Below are 22,097 nucleotides of genomic sequence, written 5' to 3' on the forward strand. Positions count from 1 at the left end.
ACCTAACCAAAAAAAACAATAAGGGGAAAAGATACTTTTAAATCTGTGGGGGAAGGATTTTGTTTTGTGCTTTGTGTTGTTGTTCTTTCTGAGACAAAGAGAAAGACCAAGCAAGTAATCCAGTTTCTACTGAAATGATACATTTAATATTACAGAAATAGTAACTAATAGCAAAAATATGTGTTAAATTGTCTTTTGTTTTAGCTTGTGAATTTTCCCTATGCTAAGAGGGAGGTTTATTCCTGTTTTTTGTAACTTTAAAGTTTGCCTAGTGGGGAATCCTCTGTGTTTTAAATCTTATTACCCTGTAAAATTACCTTCCATCCTAATTTTACAGAGGTGCTTCTTTTACTTTTTTCTTTATAATAAAGTTCTGTTTTTAAAAATCAGATTGAGTTTTTAGTGTCCTAAAAACCCAAGGGTCTGGTCTGTGTTCACCTTGGTTACCTATTTGGTTGGTATACTATTCTCAAGCCTCCCCAGAAAAGGGGGTGAAGGGGTTTGGGGGGATATTTTGGGAAAACAGGAACTCCAAGTGGCCCTTTTCCTGAATCTTTGTCTAACTCACTTGGTGGTGGCAGCGATACCATCCCAGGGCAAGAAATTTGTGCCTTGGGGAAGTTTTTAACCTAAGCTGGTGTAATATAAGCTTAGGGGGTCTTTCATGTGGGTCCCCACATCTGTACCCCCAGAGTTCAGAGTGGGGAGGAAACCCTAAAACCATGTTAAAATTAATATTGTTTGCTTGTGTCCAGTCTACCAAGCGATCCAGATTGCCTTGTAGTGGTTACCTGTCCTCTTCATTATTTACCGTTCCCTCAATTTTTGTGTCATCTAGAAACTTTGGGTGATTATTTTATGTTTTCTTCCAGGTCATTAATAAAAATGTTAACTAGTGTAAGGCCAAGAACCAATCCCTGCAGGACTTCAATAGAAACATGCATTCAATGATGATTCCCCAGTTACAGTTACATTTGGACACCTATCAGTTAGCCATTTTTTAATCCATTTCATGTGTGACAATTTTATATCTTTCTAATCTTTTAATCAAATGCAATTTGGTACTGAGTCAAACATCTTACAGAAGTCTAAGTATATTACATCAACACTATTACCATTATCAATTAAACTTATAATCTCATCAAAAAGGCATCATGTTAGTTTCACAAGAGCTGTTTTCCATAAACCCATGTTGATTGACTAATTATATTACCCTCTTTTAGTCCTTATTAATGGTTTCCTGTATCAGCCACTCCATTATCTACCCCAGGATCGATGTCAGACTGACAGGCTATAATTCCCAGGTCATCCCACTTACCCTTTTTAAATACCAGCACAACATTAGCTTTCTTCCAGTTCTCTGGAACATCCCCAGGTTTCCAAGACTTATTGAAAACCAGCATTAATGGCCCAACAAACTCAGCCAGATCTTTTAAAATTCTTGGATGCAAGTTACCTGGACCTCCTGATTTTAAAATGTCTAACTTCAACAACTGCTGTTTAACATCCTCTTGAGATACACGAGGAATGGAAAGAGTGTTATCATATGATATGACATCATCTGTTTTTCCCAAATACAGAACAGAAATATTTGTTGAACACTTCTGCCTTTTCTTAATTGTTATTGATAATTCTACTGTTTTCATCTAGTACTGGACCAATTCCATTGTTGGGATTTTTATGGTCCTAATATACTTTTTTTAAAAACCTCCTTTTATTGTCTTTAACTCTGCTGGCAATGGTTTTCTCTTTGTGTCCCTTTGCTTCCCTTATCAATGTTCTACAATATCTAACATCTGATTTATATTCATTACTATCAATTTCCCCTTTCTTTATTTGTTATATATTATTATTTTTATTTTTCATAGCTGCCTTCACTTCCCCTCTAAATCAGGTCCATTTTTTAACCAGTACAGCCTTCTTCCTTGTGGGACTATGCCTTTTGGGGCATCTAGTAAGGTGTTCTTAAACAATTCCTATTTATCACTCACATTTTTCTGATTAAATTCTTCCTCCCAGCTGATCTGGCTCATAACTGTTTTCATATTTGTGAAAATGGCCCTTTTAAAACGCCAAGTATGTACATCACTGGTCTGGACTTTATTCTGTTCACATATTATAAATGCGATCAAGTCTTGATCACTTGTACCTAAGTTGCAGTTCCCTGCTGAGGCGCACAAGAGGAAATCAAAAGGTCCTTGCACAGTCTTCTCCCACATTCTCACCCAACCAGGACTGACCATTTTGGAGTCCTTTGATTTCCCCATTAATCCACTTTTAGGTTTGGGTATGGTGCGGAGATTGCTCTGGTTTTATTGGGTGATGATCATTAAGCACTTTACTAAGGCTGGGAAGTGCCCAGGCAGAGCGTACAAGGTTAAGTAAGAGGTTAAGGTGAGTCAATGAGAGAGTTGGGAAGAGAAGCCAGATTTCCAGAGATCATAGTACATTGCCAGAGCAAGCTGTTAAAGCCAGGAAAGTGCAGCCCCAAAGTATTCATGAATATTCATCCAACTAAAATCTACCAGTTTGCTTTCTTGGTATTTGCAGGTGGCGTTAGTTATTAAGCCAACATCAACTCCACTGGGATGTGCAGTCGACACTATGTTCTGTTATTCTCTTCATGTCACAGAAGACAGGAACAGCTAGACAAGACAGAGGCAGCTCTTCACTAAGTTGCTTCCTCTATGGATGCATTCCTTCGGATGCCTAGTAGAACTGAGCAGGAATTTTGTGAAAAATTCCAATTTTTGTTGTTGTTCCATAATGGAAGAAAAAAAATCTTGGAATTTTTCACTAAATGGCTGCATGACTCCCCGGCTGCCTGGCCAGCAACCTGCCCATCTATCTTCCAGGATGGCAGCTAGGCAGAGAACCAGCTGCCCAGCTCCCTGGCAAGTCAGCAGCCCTGGAGAGCCCCGGGTCTGGGAAAAGTTCTCCTGGTGGACTGCTCTGGAGCTAGGAACCTTGGGAGCCTGGGCTCTGAGGATCTGGGCAGGCAAACTGGGAGGAAACCAGGCAGGTTTAGAAACCTATGCAAGGGCTCTGTTGGAAATCTGTTTCGTTTGTCGGAATTTTATTAAAAATCGATACATTCCCACAGAACGTTTACATTTTGACAAATCAGCCCTTTCCAATGAAAAAGTGTTCCCTCCGAAAATTCCCACTGACTTTCATGCTAATTTCTGAATGGAGCTTTGACTCGACGTCACAATTAAATAAATACCAATCAACAGAGTGTCATTAATGAGACTATTTGAACATTCCTAGTTATCGAAGCTAAACCTCACTTACAGAGCTACTTTGGCATTCCAGTGCTTCAATTGAGAGACTGGCCCCATCCACAATACTGGATTCAAAACCATCCATGACCATACTCATGGGCACACATCCAAGGATCAAATATCCATGCACCTTTTTCCCTTTGGGAATATCAAATTCAGATCTAGTTTACAATCCAGGCATCAGGACTTGGATCAGAACATCCTGACCTTAAGGAAATGCAGATTTGGATCCAATTCCAGATCCAAACTTTGCTACTGGAGCCAATTTCCACTTAAATTATGTAAATGTGTCAGCCTTGTCATAAAATAAAGACTTTGGGAGTGTCTAAACCTGATGAATAGTTCCGGTGCAGTTTGGTGCCAGAGCAGACATGTAATTGTCCTGTAATACTCCAGCTCTCATTTTTGTACCTCAGTGATCCTCCTCAGGAAGGACTCATTTTTCTTTCTTACTGAGTGGTTGATGGCGTCTGATGCCCGGCCTGAAGGCTCTTCCTGCACCCAGACTGCAGCATCAGTGCAGCATGCAATTGTTCGTGCAGGCAGCCCGCACAAGAATTGAAAAAAGACCCACAGTCAGCACAGCACTTGGAGCAGCACAGAGCGTTTATTGGTCTATGGCAGGGGCAGCTAAACTGTGGCTCGTGAGCCACATGCGGCTCTTTTACCATTAAAGTGCAGCTCACAGAGCCCCCCAAGCCTCCCTCATTCTCCACCTACCAGACTGGGGGCGGGGAGCGCTTGGGACCTCTGCCTTGCAGCAGGGTGGTGCAGTAGGGGCTTCTGCCCAGCAGGAAGGGGGGTCTTGGGGCTTCTGCCCAGTGGGAAGCGGGGTTTTGGGGCTTCAGCCCCGTGGGTCACACCTGCCAGGGCTCAGAGCTTCAGCATGAGCGGTGCTGAAGCCCCGAGCCCAGTCAGGTGCCTTCCACAGGGTCCAGCATGCCCTGTTCTGTTTTAAACTTTGAACTATATGTTACCAAAGTGATCAGAAAAGACACACCATTATTTTCTCTCTCTTCTGAGTCAGGAGTTCCTGCAAATACCACAGACACAGAACGGTATTGCTCAGCTCCAAAACCAAATACAATGGGTAGATTATCAAACAGCTCAGGCATGCAACTGCACTGTTATCGCAATTGCACACTTAAACTGGGCAGCTGTACACGCCAATAGGTAATTAGACGCATTTGTACAAATCATAACCTCTTGAGCATGCACAGTAATTATGTGCTTAATTTTAGTGCACAGTTGGATGCTCCCAATGTCTGGAAATCTGGCCTGCTTTGCTGTTTTGGAGTTAATGTTTGTCTACTTAAAGCTACACAATGTAGATTTTTATAAAACCAAATATAAGTCAGAAGCCACAAGACAGGAAAGAAATAGCCACTGGAATGTAGTTTCTTCCCAGAAGCACACGGGAGTAATCCCACCAACCCTCCAAGCCTGCTTGTAATTTGGGTTTGGGGTGCCTGTGTCACTCACCATGACGAGCTTCTCCAAAGCCCCCAAGTTAGAGGCACTTCACTGTGGCACCTCCAGAAGCACAGTATCCTTTTTCACCATCCTGGGGCATTGGTTCAATACAAGGGCTTAGCCACGGTTGGCCGTGAGTGGGCCATGGCCCACCCAATCAGCACCCAAGCCTACTCCGATCAGAGCCTCTGTGTATGCCAAGTTTAAGTCAATTTATTAATGTGCAATATAAATGATTTGCTGTGGGTTCAGGCCTGTAGTCAGTGCCTGCCCACCGTCAAGTTGGGGCCCAACCACATTTCCATTCCTAATTATGCCACTGGCTCGACAGCTGCTCAGAGGGGAGCATGGGGGCCTACAAAGCCCTAGGTTTCCCCTGATGACTCTCAGATCCCGCCTGATCTGGCCTGACCCTATTTAAGCTGTGAGATGGGATGAAATAGCAGTTGGAAGCAGATTGACTGGAGGCTGAGGTGGGAAGAGCTCCAGAACGTTGGGGAATCCTGGCTGCTGGTCAATCATCAAGGGCGGAGGATGACTGCTGAAAATCTGCAGAATGTCAGCACTCACTACAGGACTTGAAGTTCCTGCTGAGCATGTTGGCTCCTCCCTGCCACTGGACACACACTGCAGTGGTGGCTGCCTTTCAGCCACCCTTTGGCTGGCCAGGGAATGACACTGTCTCTGCTCAGGCACAGACCCCACCCCTGTGACCCACACGTTCACCTCCTCGAGAGCGCATTATTGTAGCTGTAGCTGAGGACACATGTAACTGCCCCTGAGCAGCAGAAGCTCATGCAGCAACTACTGGACAAATCTGACCCTGACTATGTTCAGGCCTACATGCACAACCCTCCTCTTTGAGGAGATGCTCAGACAGTAGAGACATCTTCCCAGGACTAATCCACAGTGGTGGAGACTGAAAGCAAAATAGATGAAAAGAAGGAGGAAGAAAAAAAGCTACAAACACTTTGACATGTACATGGGGAACAGCAGAGGCTGTGATAATATTACCATGTAGGACACTGTCAGTGCTATTGTATGTTGTTGTAGAGAGCTTAGATACCACAGTGGCACACAACTTGAATACTGTGTGCTCAAAAAAGATCTATCAGAATGAAAGAGGTACAGAGGAGGGCAACAAAAATTATTAGGAGGAAGGAACAGCTTCTATATGAGGAGAGATTAACAAAAGTTGGACTGTTCAGCTTGGAAAAGAGATGACAAAGGGAGGATATGATAGAGGTCTATAAAATCGTGAGTGGTGTAGGGAAAAAGTGTTATTTACTCCTTCTCATAACACAAGCACCAGGGGTCACCAATGAAATTAACAGGTAGCATGTTTAAAACAAAGGAAGTACTTTTTCACATAGCACACAGTCAACCTGTGGAACTCGTTGCCAGGGGACATTGTGAAGGCCAACAGAATAACTGGATTCAAAAAAAGAACTGGATACGTTAATTGAGGACAGGTCTGTCAATGGCTATTAGCCAAGATGGGCAGGGATGCAACCCCATACTCTGGGTGTCCTAAGCCTCTAACTGCCAGAAACTGAGAGTGGAAGACAGGGGATGGATCATTCGATAATTGCTATGTTCTGTTCATTCCCTTTGAAACATCTGGCATTGGCCACTGTTAGAAGACAGGATACTGGGCTAGATGGACCATTGGTCTGATCCAGTATGACCGTTCTTATTTTCTTAAGCAGTGATAGAAAAAGATAGAAACTTTGTTGGTACAGCATGCATTTTTCCCCATCCACAACCAGTAACATTTGGTCGACTGGCTACTGGATAGAAATTGATTTGGAGATGGAAAGTGTCTTAAAAACCAGGTCACAGCTAATGCAGAGTTCCAGTGGAGCCCAGAGCTGTGTCATGCATCAGTCAAAACAAGTGATGGGTTTCTGGTTTTTTAATGGTCCCCCAAGCCAACTCTATCAGCTCCACCAAGGAGACATTGTTCACTTTATGCCCTGCAGCCATCCAATACTTCAAAGGGAAGATAGCGTTACGCACAAGAAGTAAGGCTAAAGATAGCGACATCATTAATCATCAGGATGTCAGTGGCATCCTTCCAAGAAAAACAGAGGCGTAACCAGGTGGTAACTCAAGAGCTGTACATCTTCAGCTGCAGTCCTCCACTGGTGCCAGGAGGTCGTACTCTTTAGCAACCCACCTACCTGCATCTCTTGGACTTAGGCCAGTTCCATACTAGAAAATTAGGTCAGCATAACAACATTGCTCAGGGGTGAGAAAAATCCAAACCCCAGACGTCAACTTAACTACGCTGCTAAGTCCCTGTGTACACAGCGCTAAGTCGACAGATGAATTCTCCCATCAATCTAGCTACCACTTCTCAGGGAGGTGGATTAACTACAGCGATGGGAGAACCCTTCCCATCAGCACAGGTAGCGTCTACACTGAGGCACTACAGCTGTGCCACTGTAGCATTTCATGTGTAGACAAGCCCTTAGATCTTCAATCCTAAGAGCTCAATTCTGCCACTCTTACTCAGGTGGAATCCTTCCAAGCCGAGGAGCCCCAGTGAAATCAATATTCATGCTCAGTAAGGATGGCAGAATTGACTCCAAAGAGATGTTTGTAAAGGAATACACAGTAACAATTCAGATGAAGGTAACCATGGAATATAAAGGTCACCACTGAGGGATTTAACGTACACTATAACTAGGACCTGTCCTCTGGTGTCTGTGCCTTGTCGTGGCGGGACAGCTTGCGTGCTCTAATGATCTCCAGAGTCTGTGTAGGTGGGGGCTTTTTGCTCCTGGTAGGTTAAACCATGCTGGATTTGTCTGTGGGGGAGGGGCCAGACAAAACAGACACCCTGGTCCTCCAGGTTGAGGGTTAGGCATAGGGCTAACAACCCTGTCCCATAAAAAACAAAATATGTTACAGAAACAGCGACAGAGAAATCGACCATTATTGTGTGTGATGGCCTTCAGGAGTCAATGACCTGTATGACTGCCAGTGGTGAAAGCTGAAAGGAAGCCACTGGCATGAAGACTGAAGTGCTCAACACCAAGACAAAAACCAAATTTGGAACCTACGGACAATGTACGAAACAGGGAAGTTAACTCAGGTCCCAGCAGAGATGAGACACTACAGCTTACACATCCTGGGTGTCAGCGAGAGCAGATGGACGGGATCAGGAAGATTAACAACAGCCTCAGGAGAAACTTTGCTGTTTTCTGGACGAGATGATGGACAACACCATGAGGGTTTTGCCATCCTTTTGAAGAAGGGAGTGGAGCATTCCCTGCTTGAATGGAAATCCATCAGCAGCAGACTTATGAGAGCCAGACTGAAAGGGAAACATAATAATATCACCCTGATTCAGTGCTATGCTCCAACAAATGACAGCGACGAAGAAATAAATTTTTACACTGCAGGAGTTAGAGAGAGTACTATGCCACGACCTAACTATCATCATGGGAGACCTGAATGCCAAGGTCGGTAAGGATAACACAAACGACAGAGCAATGGGAAGATATGGGTGTGGCACCATGAATGAAAATGGAGAAAGGCTTGTTGATTTCTGTAATATGAATGATCTAGTCATCAGCACAACCCTATTTGAACATCAGGAAATTCACAAGCTGACATGGAGTTCTCCAAATGGCAGAGATAAGAACCATCTTGACCATATCATGATCGATGGCAAATGGCAATGCTCACTGACACATGTAAAAGTGAGAAGGGGTGCAGATGTTGGCAGCAACCACCACCTTGTGACATTTGTTAGTCTCTAAGGTGCCACAAGTACTCCTGTTCTTTTTGCGGATACAGACTAACACGGCTGCTGTTCTGAAACCTGTCACCTTGTGACAGCTTCCATCAAGCTCAAACTGAGAAGTGTGGGTCCACCAAACAAAGGACATAGACGTTATGATATTGACAAGCTAAAGTCCCTTGAAATACAGAAAGCCTTCATTCTGCAGTTAAAGAACAGGTTTCAGGCACTTGCAGACCTTGATGGAGAGGAGGGGAATGCAGATGAGGAGATCAACAAGAAGTGGGACAAAGTAACAGCAATTTATAAACAGAGCAGTGAAGCCTGTCTAGGCTACAGGCAGAAGAGAAGGAAGGAGTGGATTACACCCAGCACATGGAAAGCCATAGAAACCAGACGAGCCCTGAAGAAAAATGTTTTAGACACAAAATCCCAGAAGCTAAAGAACAAATACCATGAGCAGTATAGCAAGGCTCACTGGGAGGTCAAACACCTCTTGAGAGCAGACAAACGGCATATATTGATAATCGGGCAACACAAGCAGAGGATGCAGCTGCTTGTGATCAAGGAACTGTCTACAAAATGATACAGCTTATCAGTTTGGTAAACGGCAGACACTAACAAACACTCTCATCAGGAACAAACAAGGCCATCTACTAACAATCAAAAAAGAACAAGAAATGCGCTGGACAGAGCATTTCAAAGAATTGCTGAATGGGGAGCCACCTAAAGAGGAAGCAAACATCCAGAAGGCAGAAGAAGATCTTGATATCAACACAGACACCACAACTAAGGAAGAGATCATTCAAGCCATCAAATCCTTGAAAAATGGGAAAGCTCCTGGCAAGGATAACTTGAATGCAGAATTGTTCAAGGTAAATCCTAAATTAGCGGCATCTATCCTGGCCCCTCTAGTTACATCAGTCTGGGAAAGGGAAAAAGTGCCAGATGAGTGGACCAATGGGGTTATAGCGAAGATACCAAAGAAATACATTCTCAGTGACTGTAATAACAGGCATCACACTTTTATCTGTGCCAAGCAAAGTATTGTGTAACATCATAGTCCAGCATATATCAGAGGCAGTTGATAGTGTTCTCAGAAAAGAGCAAGCTGGTTTTCGGAAAGGGCCTAGATGCACAGACCAGATCTTCATTCTACGAAACATAATAGAACAGTGCTTAGAATGGCAATGGCAACTGTAAATAAATTTCATAGACTTTGAGAAGGCTTTTGATAGCATTCACAGGACCAGCATATGGCGCATTCTGCGGGCATATGGAATTCCTTTCCGTATAATCAACTTCATCAAAAGCTTCTATTTCAACTTTACATGCAGTGTTGATCACAGTGAGCTCAGTTTTGAAGTCAAAACAAGAGTACGCCGGGGTGTGTCATGTCTGCAATCCTTTTCAACACTGCCGTTGACTGGGTAATGTGGCGTACAACAGAAGACACGCCAAGAGGCATTAAATGGACACTCTTCTCATCCCTTGAAGACCTGGACTTCGCAGATGATGTTGTTCTCCTATCACATACCCAACACCATATACAAGAAAAACAACTTGACTCAACACATTCAGCCAGCAAATAGGACTGAAAATCAACCACAATAAGACAGGTTTCAGAGTAGCAGCCGTGTTAGTCTGTATCCGCAAAAAGAACAGGAGTACTTGTGGCACCTTAGAGACTAACAAATTTATTAGAGCATAAGCTTTCGTGGACTACAGTCCACTTCTTCGGATGCATATGCATATGCATCCGAAGAAGTGGGCTGTAGTCCACGAAAGCTTATGCTCTAATAAATTTGTTAGTCTCTAAGGTGCCACAAGTACTCCTGTTCTTTTTGCATGCATCCGAAGAAGTGGACTGTAGTCCACGAAAGCTTATGCTCTAATAAATTTGTTAGTCTCTAAGGTGCCACAAGTACTCCTGTTCTTTTTGCACAATAAGACAGATATCATGACCGCTAATATTGCTTCACCATCACCAGTATGGATAAAGGATTATGTTTCACCAATGTAGAAACATTCACATACTTGGGTAGCACCATCAGCCAGGATGGTGGAACAAGCCAGGACATCCAGAACAAAATCAATAAAGCCAGGAATACCTTCAGGAGCTTAAATACAGTCTGGAAATCATCAAAATACAACACCAAAACCAAACTCAAGATTTATCAGAGCTGCATGCTTTCTATACTACTTTATAGTGCAGAATGCTGGGGAATGGGAAAGTATGACATGTCCAAACTGTCTTCATTCCATACAACCTGCCTCAGAAAAATCCTCTGTATTTTTTGGCCCAGAACAATCTCAAACCAAGATCTATTGACACAGTGCAGCCAAGAGGATCTGAGCACCATCATTGCCAGGAGGCGTTGGAGATGGATCAGTCATGTGCTTCGGATGGAAAGTGATTCCATCACCAGAGTAGCAATAAGATGGACACCTGAAGGCAAGCGAAAATGAGGCCACCCAAAAACAACATGGCGACGAGCTGAGCTGAAAAACCTGGGGCACAGCTGGGAAACTATTGAAAGACTTGCCAGAAACAAACAGGAGCGGAGGAGCTTCGTCACTGCCCTAAATGCCAGAGGCGTAATAGGAACATGATGATGGTGATAACCAGGACATTTCCATTTCCAATGTTTTCACACTGTCAATCAGCATCCAAGGGCCTGGGCTGCTCTCAGAGTACCAGTGCGAGAAGCTGAGTTGTGTGCCTCCTGGTTGAACGATGCACCAGACATTTTCACCAGGAGCTCTCTCTTTCAAAACACAAGATAACATGATTTACCTTCATTGCATGCACTCTGTACACAAGATGGGAACACTACACTATCTTACAGTATAGGAAGCCATTCCCTCCGCCATTCCGATGGAAGCATTTGGATTGGAACAAAGCTCTGGTGGGTATCAATACAGCCTGGAGTTTTCTAGATAAGCCACAGTAACTGTGTTCAGATAATCAAGAAGGCAGGAGCTGTTCAGCAATGGGCTCATCCTCCTGGGGTCTCTGCTCTATTAATCAGACCTCCTCATTATCCAAATCTCTTCCTTGTTGCCCAGCATGAGACATGCCCTGTGCATCGTGTAGCTCATGCTAGGGGACAAGGAAGGGATTTGGACAATGCGGAGGTTTGGGGAATAGGGTTTTGGATAAAGAGGAGTATTCTGTATATTCATGAAAAATATTTACTCTAATGTAACACAGTATTTTCCATCGTTTTTATATTATAGTGAATATTAGATATTAGCATATAATATAATGCCCATATAAAGGTCTAATTCTTGCCCTTTAATTCCTATTAATAGGTGTCAGACGGTTATCCTTCTTCAATTCCTGTCCTACACTGTTGTACTGTAAAATGGTTAGTACCTTCTGCTCCAGGGGCAGCATTTCAGTAGTGAAAAGGGGATTCCAACTGAAGTTTGTAGAGCACTGTGGGATCTTTAACTGGAAGGTGTGGATAAATGTCAGCCATTAATAACATTTGCACAAGGAGACACAGTCCAGGCTTATTAAGGGCAGACAGTTAAACCAGGGTCAGAACGTTGGAATTATATTCTTTGCTGTATCACGACATCAGATTCCCATGAGACATGCATAATGCTCCATGGCACAGTAGTTAGTCAGGATTTGACACTGTGCTCAAAACCTACTTCCTGTTTTACCAGTGATTTGGCATTGACTTAACTTGAAAAGGAGGATGGGAGATGGTCCACAATTTTCCACTTAGCTCTTCTCAGCTGCATGGCCATTTTTACCCAGTGGATGTCAAAACCCAGTTCATCTCTGGCTATCCCATCTCTGGGGTAGGGAGGAGTTGATTTCTGTTGTAGGACCTTCTCAGAGTGAGAGCTAACAGCTGGCATTCTAGCTCCTCTGAGCTCCAGCCTAGCAATCTGTTTTAGGGGACTCAGGGCCAGACTATGGCTGGACCCCTGGGGCTCTGCCAGGGTGCATCAGGCAGATGGAAGAAGTCTACTTCGTTGGGGCCCACGCTGCAGGGACAATCGCAATTGCAGCTCCGTGCTCTCTGGTCATAAAGGGGATCAGAGCAGAAAGGGTGTCCCAGAGCTCCAGGAGGCATTGTCTGTCTCCCACAACTGCCGCCTGGGTGGTAGCATTTCACAAAGCCTTCAGCACAGAACCTTCATTTAATGCCACACTCTAGACTAAATGTGTACTTATACCCTGACTCTATAGACAGGACATCAAAGGGTTTCATAGTGATCATCTCTCAATGATTCCCCAGCACCATACCCAAGTGTTGACATCAGTCGGGACCCAAGAACAAATTCTCCTGTGTTTGTTGCTCTCCCCACTACAGTCTGAGCCAAATTCTCCACTCAGCTACATGCTTTAAACTCCACTCACTTCCCCCTGGGATCTGAAGCCAACCTGGGTTCTTTTGCCTCACAAATTAGTTAACGATTTGATGTGTAAGCCAGGCTACAATCCAGCTTCTTGTCCCAGAGCCACATTGGCTCTCCAAAGCGAACTGGAGTGAAAGGATCTGTCTACACCACACAAAAAAATACGTTCTTAACTCAGGTTAGCTAACTCGGGTTAAAACAGCAGTGAAGACACAGCAATTCAGCTTTTAACTCGGGTTTGTAGCTCATTCAAGCCTATAGGGAAACCAAGTTGCTATGGCTTCACTGCTATTTTAACCTGTGTTCTTAACTTGGATTAGCGAACACATCTTTTTTTGCAGTGTAGACATACCCCAAAGCAGTACACCCTTATTTTTGCCACTAAAGTCAGTAGATCTGACTCTGAATATACAGAGGGTCTGCTTCTGACCTCACATTGCTGTGAAGTGCTGCATGCTGGAGCAGAGAGGATTGAAATCTTCATTGTAGAAACGTTATTGGGCAAAATTTGCCCTTTTTCCTGCTTACAAATCATTTGAGAATTAATAGTTGCTGAATTGCTTATGAAAACAAATTTCCTTCCCATTAGGTGTTCGCAGACTGGTTTCCTTAGACTGTCCTGAATTCACGGTTCAGACTGCCACCTTTTGGGAAAAAAATAGGGACACATTCACTGTAACATGAACATTTTATGCAAATTATTTAATGAGTCTACTTGTATATTTGCAAATAATCAGCATAGAACCCTAAACTTTAGCTTTAAAATTACTGTATGGGTTTAGTGCTGGTGAAAAGTGTTGGGCTGGTGACTAAAGCCCTCTGTTTATCTACAAGCCAGCCACATGGCCAGCCAACACACATTGCCCTGCCAGCATGCCTTCGTCCTGACCAGGGCCGGGGCTTTCTCTAGGGGTGACAGAAGTAGTTCAGTCTCTATGGCCCATGCAGTAGTTGACCTCTGATGACTCTGCCAATTAGTCATGGGTGGTGCATGAACCCCCCCCGTTCGGGGGGGCTAGCCTCCTGCCCCGCCCCTTCTGCCTTAGGCCCTGCCCCCACTCCATGCCCCCACTCTCACCCACTGGGGCCAGAGGAACCCTGAGCTCCCCATGATGGGGAGCGTTAGCGGAGGTTTGCAGAGGCTTAGCCTCCCGCAGCCTCCTTCACGTGGCACCCAGGCAATTAGTACAAAGTCTCATAGCCAGATTGTAATGTGGGAGCTTGAATGGAGAGCCATGAAACCCATCTCAAAGAGAGGAAACCAAACATCCATCAGATGGGAACAACTCGCAATCCCGGCTAAACTGGATTAGAGTCCAACTGGTGGCCTACACATGAAAGGCTCTGCAGCCCATTAGCAACACTCCGGGACTGGATGTCTCAGGATAAATGCTAATTTACAGGGGGGTTCAACAACTATATATTACATATCAAGCAATCTGCCTATGTTTAAAAAAATAAAGTTGCCAAGTCAAGTACTAACAACATTTAGGCAAAGGCAGAATTAAGTTTGCTCATGCAACCATAACTCTTCCCCCTTGTGTGTCAATGCATTAGGAAACAGTCTTTCATTGCATGATCCATACTAGTTTTTTCCCCATTTTTTCAGCTGAGTTTGAACCCAAGACCTTGAGATTCATAGCACAGGCCTCAACCACTTGAGCAAAAGGAGTAAACCCACAACGAAAGAAAGCCATTACCGTATACATGCCCCTAGAAAGAGCCACGGCACACAACTTGTCAGTGGGTCTCACAGCTATTTGTAAGAGAGTGGAAAAGTGCTGGGTATCAGGAGCCATAAGTGCTATTCCTGATTCTGGAAAGGGAGCACATGCTAGTAATTAGAGCAATGGTTCCAGATAGAAACTCCAGGCACATAGATCTGACACCTGAAAGGCTGTGTGTCTAGTTGGATGAGATTTAGGCCTGTCATAGCAAAGATCAGACTTCTAGTCCCACCTCTGCTAGAAATGACCTTGTGCAACCTTGCAGTTGACTTATCTCTAAAACACAAGACTGTTTTTTGCCTGCCTCCTAAAGCAGCAGGGTTGTGGATTACATGAAAACCTGTCAGTAGAAGAGGTGAGACCGGGATCATTGGTGTCCTAGCTTCCAGCCCAAGGCACCTTCTCCTAGGACCTAGATCAAAGGAAGTGTGGGGCACATGCATGCACGCATGAATTGTGACAGTCTCACTTTGCAGGTCTGAGGAACGTGAGACAGCCCTTTGGATGTAGGGACTGTCCTATGAAAACAGGGAAGAGTTGCAACCCTATTACAGGTGTATGATTGGTCACTTAAGTCATGTGGTATTGATTCTGTGCAATAATTGGATGTTGAAAACTTTTTAAGCAGGAACATCATGAATGGCAATGAATGAACAGGTCAGGAATAGTCTTGTTCACATGAGGCTATGGCTGTTCACACAAAGAGCAGCCAAACCCCAAACACTCCTGAAAACAAAAGACTATTTGCATGAATGTTCTTGAATACTCAATGGAATTGAGGGGCAGGAACATGTTTGCATCAAGCAGCCATTCCAGACTTGGTGCTCCCAGACATTCATTTGTGCAGGGTTGGACAGCAATAATAATGAATCATTTCGTTCCTTGTGATTATGCCACAACTTTAAGGCACAAAGACATGGCATAATAATCCCCATGAAATGTATTCACTCACTTTACCAGCTTATTGCTACATTGCAACTACACAGTGGTGGAAACTACCCCCTCATGCTGTCAGAGGCATTGGGCCTGTAGCAGCACTGACAGCCTCGGAGAATGAGTGAAATCTCATTCCCAGTCCCACACATATAGTGTCCTTTTCTAGCACTGTTAATGTTTTATACTGACCATGCACTTCAATGGCATCTTGCATCCAGAATTGTCAAATCATTGTACATACATTCATTTATGACCCTGTGAGCTGGGCCAATGAGGAAACTGAGACCCAGAGAGCTGATGTGACTTGTTCAATGTCAGACAGAGTGGCAGAGTCAGGAATTGAATGCAAGCATCTTGACTCCTAGTTCCCTTCTTCTCTAGCTATGAGACCACATTTAGCCTTCCTTCCTAAACCCAAATGGGAAAGCCAATCTAAGTTGCAGAAGCACATCACAGAATCCTGAATTATGTTAATATATTTAACTTTCATGTAAAATATAATCAAGAAAAATTGATCTTTCCAAATCTTTGCACACTTATTTATTCCTAGTTTAACAATTGTCAGGAATTCTCTTCCTTGACATTACTGTGGGAGTAAATGATGTCAGAAAAGCCCCATTGCTACCAGTGGATAGAAGGGATGCTTAGCCTGCATAGACCTGCTGGGTTTTCTGCGGTCAGATTTGTGCCAGGGATAGGTACTAATGATCCCACAGTAAAACCAGCTCGCTGTCAGCGACCAGAATCACTTGCAAAAGTCTATTCTAACAAGCCACCTGGGACTTTGGTTGTCACTATGCTACACCATGGTCCCTTGGGATTTCAAGGTAACAGCAGGGATACAACTCTGATCCATTTGCTCCAAAATGCACAAGCTTCTACCACTGGTGATAAAGAAGAATCTCCTCCACAGGCAATCCAGAGCCTCACACACCCAGCTGAGCTGCTCTAAGTCCATTCAGCAGAACGAGGGAGTGGTACATATTGACAATAGCACTGTGTTACTACTGTGCTGCCAGCTACTGCCAGTCAGGCCCGCCAACAAGGGCGGGGCAAAGGGGGCAATTGCCCAGCAGGCCGGGCCACAGGAAAGATTCAAGTGCCGCTCAGCTAATTAGCAGACCGCGCACAGCCGGCAGCATGTGGGGACCGACTGGCTAAGCAGCAGTTCTGCAGAAAAGGACCTGGGGATCACAGAGGATGAGAAGCTGGATATGAGTCAGCAGTGTGCCCTCATTGCCAAGAAGGCCAACGGCATATTGGGCTGCATTAGTAGGAGCATTGCCAGCAGATCAAGGGAAGTGATTATTCCCCTCTATTCGGCACTGGTGAGGCCACATCTGGAGTATTGCATCCAGTTTTGGTCCCCCCACTACAGAAGGGATGTGGACAAATTGGACGGAGTCCAGAGAAAATGATTAGGGGGCTGGGGCACATGACTCACAAGGAGAGGCTGAGGGAACTGGAGTTAGTCTGCAGAAGCGAAGAGTGAGGAGGGATTTGATAGCTGCTTTCAACTAGCTGAACGGGGGTTCCAAAGAGGATAGTGGCAGATGACAGAACAAGAAGCAATTGTCTCAAGTTGCGTTGGGGGAGCTCTAGGTTAGATATTAGGAAACACTATTTCACTAGGAGGGTGGTGAAGCACTGGAATGGGTTACCTAGGGAGGTGGTGAAATCTTCATCTTTAGAGATTTGTAAGGCCCAGCTTGACAAAGCCCTGGCTGGGATGATTTAGAAGGGGATTGGTCCTGCTTTGAGCAGGGGGCTGGACTAGATGACCTCCTGAGTTCCCTTCCAACCCTAATATTCTACGTTTCTGTGTGTTCAGGTGCCCCTCACACCATGTTGCTCTGTCCTGCTGCAGCTGCTCCCAGGACCCTCGTACTGTCTGTGTAGAGTGGGGGAAAAGGGGGTGCTGATGTCAGGGTGTCCCCCTCCCCTGTACCCCATCTCTGCAAAGCAGGGGAAAGAGGATACAGCCTGGCTCAGGTGGACTCAGAGGTGCTGAGGTCTGAGCCTGAGTGTGTGACTGAGTGCCTTTCTTAAGGAGACAGTGCACTGTTTGTGAGATTTTCCCAGCGGCCAGCTCACACACTCTGTCTCGCTGTCTCTCTCTGCCTCTCTCTCACACACACACACTCTCTCTCTCTCCCCCACCCTGGCCCCCGCCCATGTACCCCATCTCTGCAGAGAGGTGGAGAGACAACAGGACTCAGGAACAGAGCAGGAGAGCTTTCAGTGAGTGTCTTAAAGAGACAGCGCAGGCATCTCTCAGAAACTTCCCCAGCAACCAGCACACACACTGTCTCTTTGTCACACACACACACACACACACAGACAGAGTCTCTTTCACACTCACCTCCCAACACATACTTGCATTATTATTGTTGTTACTTCTTGGTACTTCCTGCAATGCTCATATATTCTCTGTAATTTTATTCTTTCAAAGTGTGGTATTTTAGTGTCTTGACTAGGCTACGCATTTCATAATTTTTATTTCTCTTACACTCAAATTTAATTCTTTGAGTAGTGAGTTCTAAAATGCCTAACCTGTCCTGGCTGGAGTAATTATCCCTATGGTAACTTTTTAAAAATATATATTATTTCTAGGTTTTTTGTTTCTACTGGTGGTGCACATCCGCACATACCTCAGTGCACATAACAAAATGTATTGCTCACATGGATGGAAAAAATTAGAGGGAACTTGGTAAAGTTGGCTGTGAAATCTGTACATAGGTGGAAAGTGGCAGCGGGAAAACAACTGTAAATAAAGAACACTGGTGTTGCATGAAGCTGAGGCATTCCTGACTGATTGGAGAGGGCAAAAGGGGCCAAAACCAGAGGGGCCCAGCTGTGCACCTTGCTACAGACCCGATTCAGCAGGGACAGAAACCAAACTTGAAAGGAGAAGGCTGTTGGGATGGGGAAGAAGAGAGAGGTGGGAGCAGGGAAGGACCTTAGTGTTGTGGGTGAATCTCAGAGGGGAAAGACACAGAACCACTCCCTATGGGGAGAAGCCAGCCTCTCAGAGGAGGAACAGTCCCCTTTCAGCAAACATTACCACACATTTGTTTCCATTAATGAACAGAGGGGCCTATTGTTTCCTATGGCCTTTTCATACACCCTCCATCTCGGAACACTCTACAGAGCAGTGCGTAGAGCTGGCTGAACAATGGAAATACGGATATACACATGTATGGGATGAGCTCTGCTGCTATTTGTAGGTTCATATTATCCTCATTCATGAGGATTCGGACGCAAGCTGGGCACTGGGGAAAACGTTTGAGATTCCAAAAGTTTCATATACTTTACAGGGATGATTATTCATCCAAACACATGTGCTGCAAAGTGCATTGTTTGCTACTCCCTGTTTCAGTCATCCAGTCAGTGAGCAGAAACCTCATCATCTGATTTAGGTGACTGGCCATGAATAACAAATAGCAAATACTGGAAGAGAACAGTTCACGAACAACCCGTAGGCTGAAAATTGTTCATCCAAACAACAAATCTACTCAGCGAAATCAGGATCTAGTTTATGGATCATTCCAGATAGAAAAAAAGGCTAACTCTTAGGATATAGAAATAAGCCCCCTAACACTAACCTCACAGAGAAAAGTACTGCTGCTGCATTTACAGCATAGGTAATCTTCAGAGTTATATATTTACTGAGTTAGCTGCTGCTGCCCCAAGGACAAAGCTCTGCAAAAAGCATTTAATTTAGTGGCAAATCCACTTTCCGTCTTATGTGGTCTGCATTTCTCTCCAGTAGGTTAGTTGGAGGCAAACCCTGCTGAATGTTCTGCCTGCAACTAGAGTCATCATTGTCTGTTAGCCATATCACCAGGGCCGGCTCCAGGCACCAGCCCACCAAGCTTGTGCTTGGGGCGGCACCTGGAGGGGGGCGGTGCGGTGCTCCGGCCGCTGGGGAGAGCGGGGCCACGGCCGGGGCTCGCCGCCGGGGAGAGCGGAGCCCCGGGCGGGCTCGCCGCCCTCCCCCCGGCGCTCTGGCCGCCGGGGAGAGCGGAGCCGCGGCGGGCTCTCCGCCCTCCCCCCGGCGCTCTGGCCGCCGGGGAGAGAGGAGCCCCGACCAGGACTCGCCGCCCTCCCCCCGGCGCTCTGGCCGCCGGGGAGAGCAGAGCCCGGCCGGGGCTCGCTGCCCTCCCCCCGGGGCTCCGGCCGCCCTCCCCTGCCACTCTGGGGGGGGAGAGGCGGCCGGAGGCTTTTTTGCCTGGGGCGGCAAAAAAGCCAGAGCCGGCCCTGCATATCACAGTTGTCTGCCATCCTGGAAATGATTTGGGGCTTATTAATACTGAACTGTCACAGCACCCAGCCAAGCCGCTCATGGTAATGGCCTGTCGGCAACTCCTTTCCAGGCATTTAAATTAGTAGGAACCTGTTTGAAGCCACAGCAGTTGAAACTCAGCAGGCCAATTCAACTTCTCAAGATGGAAACTTGTCAGGCAGCTTCTTAGGAGACATACGCTTGTCCTTGTGCTGGGAGCTCAGTGGATTCCCACAAGGGAAGCAGATTTAGAACTGGTTAGTTCTTGCTCAGGACACTGGAATATCGAGGTGTTGCAACAAGTAGGGTTGGCGTTTCAGTGGTGGCACTAACGAACCAATGCCCTCTCCCCCCCCACGGTACAAGGAAGCAGTGGTCCCTTGTGATCAATAAAGATCTTATGATGCTCTCTGTAAGAGTGGAATAGACCCTGATGTTCTAGATAAATTCCAGCACAAGTAACTTGATACCTCAATTCCCTGTGTAGTTTTAACTGGGTTCAGCACTGACTTCACACTCTCAACTGCTGTGCTGCATTATTGGGACCTGTTAAATACTTGCCATGTTCCTCCCTAGTGTTCTCTGCATTTCTTGACATGAGTCCTGTGGGTTGTATGTAAAGTGTTTTGGGATCCTTCAGGATGAAAGGCCCTATCAAAGCACATGACAGGATGATTTCTGCTTTAAAGATTTCATTATCTCTGGGGCTGCAGCACAGGAAAGAATTTTGGACTTTTTTTTCTAAAAGGAACTCCACCTGCAGCTTACAAGGCGTCAATATGTCAAACCACAGAAGGGTTCCAAACTCTGCTGCTCTCTTTTTGGTGGTGAGAACGCCTCATTCAGGGGCAGTCACCTTGTGACTTGGCTTGAGTTTTGTACCGGTGGTACACACTCTGCAGCACATACTGGTGTAGAACTTCGTTTCATTCCTTTTTATTAGGGTTTCACCTTACTGGTAAGACGGACAGGATGAAATGTTTAAAAGGTCTTTACCATTTGGGACCTGTATGGCTAAATCTTAGAAACTTAGTGGTGATTTTCAAAATGTAGGGGCAGGAAGCTCACATAAAGCCACGCAAGCAAAGACATTCAGACTTCAGGTTGCCTCTCCGTCTTTAACTCACCCCTATGGTCTCTACGCAGACATGATGCAGCACAAGAAGGGCTGAGTGACACTTGGGGCTGTTCAGAACCTGTCCAGGCCCATCAGTGCTCTCTCAGACCTTTCCCTCTCTGTTCTGTTACTGTCTGTATTACGGACACTGAAATCTATGAAGTTAAACAAAATTCAAAGGTCAGAAGGGCTGTAACGTTCTGAGGCAGCTCCATCAATTCCAGGCCAGCCAGAGCAACTCTTTCATGCCTGTACAGATCTCAGACCTGAGCTGTTCTTGCACACCAGATGGACTTCCTTATGCTATCTCATGTCAGCTTGTCTCTCCTCGACCGTTATGTTCAGCCCATGCCCAGGCAGATTACCCCAGGGCAATATAGTTATCCCATGCCAGGTTTTCCCATGACTGTCCATACTGACCACTGGGGTAACAACGCTTGCGGGCTACGGCACTTCTCCTATCCCTAGCACAGTGCCAAAGCTTTCCCCTCTTTCCATTAGCCCCATCCACAAGAAGAAAAATGATCCAAGGGATCCCTGCAAAACTTACCTCAGTTTGCTGCAGCCTCCCTCAAGTCCAACAGCCACCTCAATACCCAACCTTGTCCATCAGCTCTAGGGTTCTTTTTAAGCCAAGCCCAGGGATTTTGAGACCATTTGCTCTACGCAGCTGGAACTCCTTGCCGAGATGTCCAAGTTCATAAAAGAAAATGCAAGAGGCGCTCTTCCATTTTTGAGGGAGCTTCCTCCCCACCTGAGGGGCCTCAAGAGAGTTTTCAGAGGACTCAGAAGACTGTACGGAAATCAGGAATCTTCTTAGACCAAAGTGATGCAGATGCAAAGTTCACCCGCCACTGTCCACTATTACTCGTCTCCCTGCCTCACCTCGCTCTTGCAGTTCCAGCTGAGTAGCTTTCTTTCAGTTTTGCTCCTCACCTCTTCCTGTGCTGTGGGTCTTACTTGATCTTCCTTCCTGTCAATTTCAAAAGCTGCCAGACTGCAGTATATGCAAATGCATGCCAGCGTCTACTGAGAAAACCTGTGGCCCACAATCAGTTGATAGTCACGCGAGTCCTTTTCCAACTCAGAGACAGCCACCCCCTGGCTCCTTCTCATGAGCAAAGTGGTGGTGATGCTCTGCTGC

The 22,097-nt window shown here is 45.5% G+C and overlaps 1 protein-coding gene across 2 annotated transcripts in view; it reads right to left on the bottom strand.

The window, feature by feature from the left end:
• The window catches only part of NLRC3 (NLR family CARD domain containing 3), a 72,732-nt gene extending 50,845 nt beyond the window's left edge, over positions 1-21,887 (bottom strand). For both annotated transcript variants that reach the window (XM_065559827.1, XM_005306163.4), the window contains exon 1: positions 21,504-21,887. The gene's annotated coding sequence lies outside the window, so the exon portion shown is untranslated. The remainder of the gene's footprint in view (positions 1-21,503) is intronic.
• Between the last annotated feature and the right edge of the window lie 210 nt (positions 21,888-22,097).

This window comes from Chrysemys picta, chromosome 10 (assembly GCF_011386835.1).
Source record: "Chrysemys picta bellii isolate R12L10 chromosome 10, ASM1138683v2, whole genome shotgun sequence".
NCBI classification, from domain to species: Eukaryota; Metazoa; Chordata; order Testudines; family Emydidae; genus Chrysemys; species Chrysemys picta.